Source organism: Schistocerca americana, unplaced genomic scaffold (genome assembly GCF_021461395.2).
Source record: "Schistocerca americana isolate TAMUIC-IGC-003095 unplaced genomic scaffold, iqSchAmer2.1 HiC_scaffold_36, whole genome shotgun sequence".
Classification (NCBI taxonomy): Eukaryota; Metazoa; Arthropoda; class Insecta; order Orthoptera; family Acrididae; genus Schistocerca; species Schistocerca americana.
In genome coordinates, this window is record NW_025726082.1 from 380073 (window position 1) to 388208 (window position 8136).

The window sequence follows — 8136 nt, forward strand, 5'->3', positions numbered from 1 at the left end:
GGAGTTGAAGTTAGTAACGCAGCAGAGCAGGAACGCGATATTTGACTTATTTCACTGTCTCCAGGTGGTTTTGCGATGTGTGGGAGAGGTCTGATGTCTGCCAGGCTGACAGCTTGACCATTACCATCAGTAGTTTCATTTTCGTTTTTTGGCTTCTCTTTCTTGAAGAGAGTCAGCATGGCGATGAATTGAAAATTCATGTTCCCTAAAGATGTTTCTGTTGCATGTGATGAGACCTGTTTTTCTGAAGACATTCACAGATGCTTCCATTGCTGCTGTTCGGTTGCAAGCTGCCCCAAATAACCAGGCTATTAATAATGGGGTGATAACACGAGTTGGGTTACTAGCCAACCACGTTTCTATCTCTTGGGCATAGTAGGTTTTCAAAGGCCCCATAAATCCGACGTCAAGTGGCTGCATTTTATGCGTTGAGTGAAGTGGCAAACATACGATATGAACATTGTTTTCACGTGCTTTATCTAACACATCTAGATTGTTTGTGTGGGAATAATGTTCCCTCAATATGCGATAGGTATCGTATCGTGCGACACTGTCGCATATTTGGATCCCCATACTATCGCATATTAGGATTTTCGCCATCTTACACAAAGAATCACGCACTTGTTAACAACGTTTGTTGAAAAATGAACCTAATTGTCAATAATTATAGGTAATACCGTCACAAATAACAACAATAAAAGAGTACAGTAATATCCACTCACCTTTAAGCTGAAATATTGTCTTAACACCGATGTCGCAAAAACTCCAAACACAAGAAATTTTGTATCAGCGTCTACGTACTGTGTCCGGCTCAACTATGGCGTCCTACTCGCTGTGTCGTCGTCTGGCACGCAATAGACGTGTTTAAGAAACTCTCCACCAGAGTGCAACTTCTAACATAAGCATAGTTGGGGTGTCTCATATTAGGGAACTATCGCATAATAGGTACCTTTCCTCTACCCATTTGTCAACAATCACCATCTTCTTCCTGTTCTTTTACATATAACATTTTCTCTAATTCCTTTCGTATCAAAATTCCCTACATACATGTAGCACAATCTCCCATCTTTGTCAGTGAGAAGAACGTACCTTACCAACATTGTCAACATCATGTTATTTGTAATTAATGTCTCATCCTAAAATTTGCGTTCTTATTCCTTTTTATTTGTAAATCAAATATTCGAAGAGGCTCTTTGGTAGCTACAGGTCCACCCCCAAAATGACATCCTCAAAGACGTAGATGAAGTAAAGTCAGTTAGACGCAGTGTTTTTTGATTTACAAGAAGCATTTGAGTTAGTACCACAATCACTCTTACTATTGAAAGTATGATCGCAAGAGTATTAAGAGAAATTTTTGACTAGATTGATTATTTCTTTGCAAGGGGGACGCACAATCTTCGATGGAGAGACATTGGCAGATGTATAAGTAACTGAAGATGGTGCCCCAGGGAAATCTGTTGAGACCCTTGCGGTTCATGCTGCATACCAATGACGTTGTTAACAGTACCCACACACTTTTTACATACGATGTAGTTATTTATAATGAAGTATTGACTGACAAAACTGCAGATATGTTCAGTCAGATCTTGATTACATTTTTACGCCATGTAGAGATTGGTAACTTGCGTGGACTTTGCAAAATGAAAATGGAGTAAAAGTTAAAAGCTTTTCTCTAGCTGAGTCTATGAGTGAAGAAAAACATTTTGAGGGTGCAGCAATACATCTGAATAAGAAAAAGAGTAAATTAATAATAATGTCAGTGTACAGATCACCATGTGGTGATCCTAAAATTTTTAAAAATGAGTTAGAGGCATTGCTCAACATATTATATGATAAAAAAAAAAACAGCAATATTTATAAGTGGAAACTTTAATGCCAACTTGTTATCCGAAAGCACATCTAAAGATCAGTTCCTGAATGTTCTACAGAATTTCAACTTGTATCTGCATGTAACTATCCCTACAAGAGTAACAAGCTTTTCAGAAAGTGTCATAGATAACTTCTTCGCAAATATAGGAGCCATAGATACAGATGTAAATAATGCCAACCAAGGAATATCCAACCACACTGCACTAATCCTTAAAATTCTCACAGCCCTAGTGATTAAAACGGGTCACATCAAATGTACAAAAGAATTTTCTCCTCTAACAGTTGTAGTCATTTCGTAAATACACTGCTTAAACAATCATGGGCTTGTTACAAACAAGCACAAATGCTGCATGTAATATTTTCTCTTCTCTCTTTATATTAAAAAATGTGTTTTCTTAAAAAAACTTGCCAGAACAAACTAATATGGGTGTTTACATACTAATTCCTGCTTTAAGACAGGTATTAGAAAACCCTCCAGGACAATGAAAATGCATAACTCAATGCTTAAACGTTGTACTGACCCTAAGCTGAAAGAACATGTGATAAACAACACAAAATGTTTTGAAAGGGAATTACAAAAGCAAAATTACTAAGTAATGATAGATTAATAAGAAAATCAGGCAACAAATCAATAACTACTTGGGAAATAATGTGACGGGAAACAGGTAAGAGCCTTGTTAATCAGGAAATAGTACTTTAAAATAGTGAAAATATTGAATTAAAAGATGACATTTTGGCAAATTACATTAATAACTATTTTTTAAGTTTATCTGTGTCATTAAGCAAAAACTTTACCAAACACAAGAAATTAACTGCTTCAAAAGTAGACAGTACTATGATGTTAACACCCACAAATACAAATGAAGTATTAAAGGTGATAAAGAGAGTAAAACCAAAAATGTCTACAAGTGTCGATGAAGTGATCGTGTCACTAACTAAAAAAGTTGCCCACCAGATTATAAAGACCCTGGTACATACTGCCTATTTGTCACTGAGCGAAATGGTGTTTCCACAGAGGTTCAATATCTCAAAGGTTAGACCTCTATTTAAAAAACGATATCCATATAAGTTGGCCGGTGTGGCCTAGTGGTTCTAGGTGCTTCAGTCTCAAACCACATCACCACTACGGTTGCAGGTTCGAATCCTGCCTCAGATATGGATGTGTGTGATGTCCGTCGGTTAGTTAGGTTTAAGTAATTCTAAGTTCTAAGGGACTGATGACCCTAGATGTTACGTCCCATAGTGCTCAGAGCCAGTTGAACCATTTTTAGATCCTTATAAGGTAGAAAATTATAGACCAATTTCCCTACTCTAATCATTTTCAAAATTTTACATGCATTAATGAAAATCAGACTAATAAATTACTTAGATGCGTACAAACTTCTAAACTGCAGTCAACATGGCTTCCGTTTAGGCCACAGCTCTGAATCAGCCATCCGTGCCTATATTCAAGAGACTATCAGGAATCTTGACAATAAAAAATGTGTAGTGGGAATTAACTGTGAGATCTTTTGACAGCCTTCGATTCAGTAAATCACCAAATTTTGTTAAACAAGATGGGGGCAATAGGAGTAAGAGGAGCTGTTTGGAAATAGTTTGGATCTTACCTTCAAGACAGAACTCAGGTTGTAAAAATCACCTCAGATCATAATAATCCGAAAATCAAGTGGGTTTCCGATGCAAAAAAGTGGAAATAGGCGTCCCACAGGGCCGTGTTTTTGGTGGTTTCTCACTCTTGCTTTGTATAAGTAACATAAAGAATCCAAATATTGCTGGCAAAATTATATTGTTCACAGATGACATCAGCATAACTATAAGCGATGATAAAAAGTCACTATCTACCACAATGGACATAGTCATGAAATACTGACATGAAGTACTGAGAAACTGATTTGTGCCCCGTAATACAGTTATTAAATTTAATAGATTTCAGCGGTGTTGCGTTCCGTTTGTGGCGTAATAACGACATAATTAACTTTTGTAATCGTTCGCTCGCTGTGTTTTATAGAGTTTTCAGTGTGTTGAAGTCGTTTAGTATATTTCGTGCTTTAGTTTTCAACTGACGTTTATTATTCTTTGTAGTGAAATATTTCAGTAAAATTTTCGTTCAGTGTTTTAACTTCGCTTAGTGTTGCAGTGGTCGCTTTAATTTTTTGGTTTTAGCTAATAATTTTGTGAAGTTTTGCTGGTATTGGCATCGGCAGTGTTGTAGTAGTATTAATACAAGTAGCTGCTTTCTTAGTCGGCAGAGAATTTCGAGGCCATTATTGTTAGTTGAGGAGGGTGAAGGGTGGTGGGGAATGGGAACTGGCAGTTGGCAAGAAGGTAGCTAGGAAGAGGAGGTATTCAGACAGTTTTACTTTGCATACATGCAATAGATACGACCAACTGTCAGAGTTGAGTGGAGAGGGGCCTCGTGTAGCTGTAGATGTAGGTAACTTGCAGCAGTCCTCAGCAATTAAAAGGCCCAGGTTTGTTGCAAAGTCTAGCAGAAAGAAGGTTCTGCTGCTAGGTAGTTGCCACAGTAGAGGTGTGGACCAGCAGTTGCAGGAAGTGTTGGGGAGTGAGTACCAGGTCACCAGCATTGTGAAGCCTAGTGCAGGGTTGGCTCAGGTGACTGAAAGCATAGGAGAGTTATGTAAGAATTTTACGAAGGAGGATCGGGTAGTGATTAGTGGGTGGAGCAGGGAACAGTCTCGATAGGGACGCGGAGTGTGATTTCAGTGGTGACTTGGTTAAGATAGCTACTCAAACTGGTGGCACTAATGTGCATTTCGTGCAGCTGTTTCATGATCAGCCTCACCCTAATGCGGCTGTTAGGCGCGTTAATGTGGGGCTGGGGAGGGCACTGATGAAGGAGGGCATGGATCACATCTCAGTGGTGCCAGTTGTGTCTACCAGTAGATGGGGTTTCACTAGGCATGGCCTGTACCTCAATAGGTATGGGAAGGGGAGGCTGGCTAAGCTTATAGGTGACAGTGTAGTGGGTGGTGGTGGTCGTAGTGGTGTCACTCATGGAAAAAATCCTGTAGTAGTTGGTGTTAGAGCTGCACCTTTTTTAGACTGAAGTCAGCTGGTAGGTATACCTTCTTAAAGGAAGTGCCTCTAAATAGGGGCTCACCTCCAGAGGATGTAATGTTTCCAAGTAGAGAAGGAATCAGCATATTTCATCAAAATATAAGAGGTACTAGAGCTAAATTTAGTGAACTGCTAACAGATGTTAACGCTGAAATTATTAGTATATCAGAGCACCACTTAAATAATTTGATAATTCGGAGGCTTCCTTTACCAGGCTACAGATTAGCTGGCTGTTTCTCAAGGAGTTCCTTGCGGGGTGGGGGAGTGGCTCTGTACGTAAAAAGCACTATTTCACTTGAATCCATAGACGTATCACAACACTGCACTGAACAGATATCTGAAAGTTGTGCAGCATTGGTTGAATTTAGTGAAACTAAACTTCTAATTGTTGTTGTTTATAGGTCCCCTAACTCCGACTTCAGAGCATTTTTGCTTAAGCTAGAGAGAGTTCTTGATTCACTTTTTAGGAAGTACTAGAAAGTAGTTATATGTGGTGACTTCAATATTAATTTTGTATGTGATTGTGCAAGAAAAAGGATGTTGGTAGATCTCCTAAATTCATATGATCTGATGCAAACTGTGTTTTTTCCAACTAGGGTGCAGGGGAACAGTGGCACAGTCATACACAATATTTTTATTCATTCATCATTAGTAGATGGGCATTCTGTTAGTAAAAGGGTGAATGGCCTTTCAGACCATGATGCACAAATTTTAACACTAAAAGGTTTTTGTGCTCAAACCAATGTCATATTTAATTACAAACTATGTAGGACAGTTAATCAAACAGCAATAGAGAATTTTTTAAAAACTTGTCAAGGAACATGAGTGGCAAGATGTTTATAGTGCCGGAAATATAGATGATAAATACAATGCTTTCCACAACACATTTCTCATGCTCTCTGAGAGTTGCTTTCCATTAGAACATTCTAAATGGTGTACTAGCAGTAATGAACAGCCCAGTTGGCTGACTAGTGGGATAAGGACATCATGTAGAACAAAGCAGGAATTATATAAAAATGTTAGAAGTAGTCCAATCAAGCTACAGTAGCCCATTACAAACAGTATTGTAAGGTGCTTTAAACTGTTATTAGCAAGGCAAAAAGTATGTGGTATGTAAATAGAATAGTTAATTCACAGGATAAAATTAAAGCCATATGGTCAGTTGTGAAGGAAGTGTCTGATCAGCAGCACAAGGTCGATGATATAAAGTCAGTTCGCAGTAATAATATTTCTGTTACTGATAAATCAGATATATGTACAGTATTTAACAATAATTTTCTGAGCATTTCTGGTGAATTAAATAAAAATTTATTTTCTACAGGAAACCATATAAATATCTTAGCAAATGCCTTTCCTAGATTGACGTCTGAAATACTCCTCTGTGATACAGACAAGGGGGAGATTCTGTCAATAATTAAATCACTGAAGACTAAGAACTCTCATGGTTATGATGGAGTGTCTATCAGAATATTAAAGTACTGTGCTGCACATGTTAGCCCTGTATTTAGCCATATTTGTAATTTTTCCTTTAGGATGGTCAGTTTCCTGAGCGATTAAAGTACTCAGTAGTAAAGCTGCTTTATAAAAAGGGAGAAGGGGACAATGTAGATAATTTTAGACCTATTTCTATGCCATCAGTGTATGTAAGGTTAATTGATCATTTTATATCACACAATTTGCTATCAAATGTACACTTCGGCTTTAGAAGTCATTTGACAACTGAAAATGCTATATTCTCTTTTCTTTGTGTGGTACTGGATGGGCTAAACAAAAAGTTTCGAACGCTTGGAGTATTTTTTGATTTGACAAAGGCATTTGAATGTGTTGGTCTCACAATATTGCTCCAAAAGTTGGATCATTACGGAATAAGGGGAGTAGCTCACGATTGGTTCACCTCTTACTTTAGGAACAGGCAGCAAATGGTCATTATTCACAATGCTGATAACGGCTGTGATGTGGGATCGGAGTGGGGTACAGTCAAGTGGGGGGTGCCCCAGGGATTAGTGTTGGGACCGCTCCTGTTCCTTATTTATATAAATGATATGCCCTCTAGTATTATGGGTAACTCTAAAATATTTCTGTTTGCTGATGACATTAGCTTGGTAGTAAAGGATGTTGTGTGCAACATTGACTCGGCTTCAAGTAGTGCAGTACATAACCTCAGTTCATGGCTTGTAGAAAATAAACTAACGTTAAATCACAGTAAGACTCAGTTATTACAGTTTGCAACACACAATTCAACAAAGCTTGACATTTTAATCTCACAGAACGGGCATATGATTAGTGAAACTGAAAAGTTCAAATTTCTAGGTGTTCAGATAGTTAGTAAGCTGTCGTGGAAAGCCCACGTTCAGGATCTTGTTCAAAGACTTAATACTGCCATTTTCACTATTCGAACAGTATCAAAAGTGAGTGATACTTCGACATGTAAATTAGTCTACTTTGCTTACTTTCATTCACTTATGTCGTATGGTATTATGTTTTGGGGTAACTCTTCCCATTCTAGAAGAATGTTTTTGGCTCAGAAACGGGCGGTTCGGGCAATAAGTGGTGTGAGTTCACGAACCTCTTGTCGAACTCTGTCACGAGTCTGGGTATTTTGACATTGGCCTCTCAATATGTATATTCCTTATTATTGTCATTTCTTCTTACCAATATTAGTTTATTTCCAAGAATAAGCAGCTTTCACTCGGTTAATACTTGGCAGAAATCAAACCTCCATTTGGATTGGACTTCCTTAAGTTTTGTGCAAAAAGGTGTGCAGTATACTGCTGCATCCATTTTCAATAAGCTGCCACTCGAATTCAAAAATCTTAGCAGTAATCCACGCGCTCTCAAATCGAAACTGAGGAGTTTCCTCATGGGTCACTCTTATTCTGTCGAGGAGGTCCTTGAAAAATTAAGCTGTTTCTTATTGTATTGCTGATAGTGTTTAGTTAAACTTATGGACTGACTTTTTTCAGGTTCATGAACATTTATTTTTATCTGTTATTACTTTTATGTTGTAAGTTCACGTACTGACACGTTCCATGAACTTGGAGATTTGCTCCTCAATTTGGTCCTACGGAACTAGACGAGTTAATTCTTAACTTAAGTAAAACAAATTATATACACTATGGAAAAGCAACCCAAGGAAATGACGTCCAGTTAAAACTGACTGATAAAGAGATAAAGAGAGAATGTCCAGTC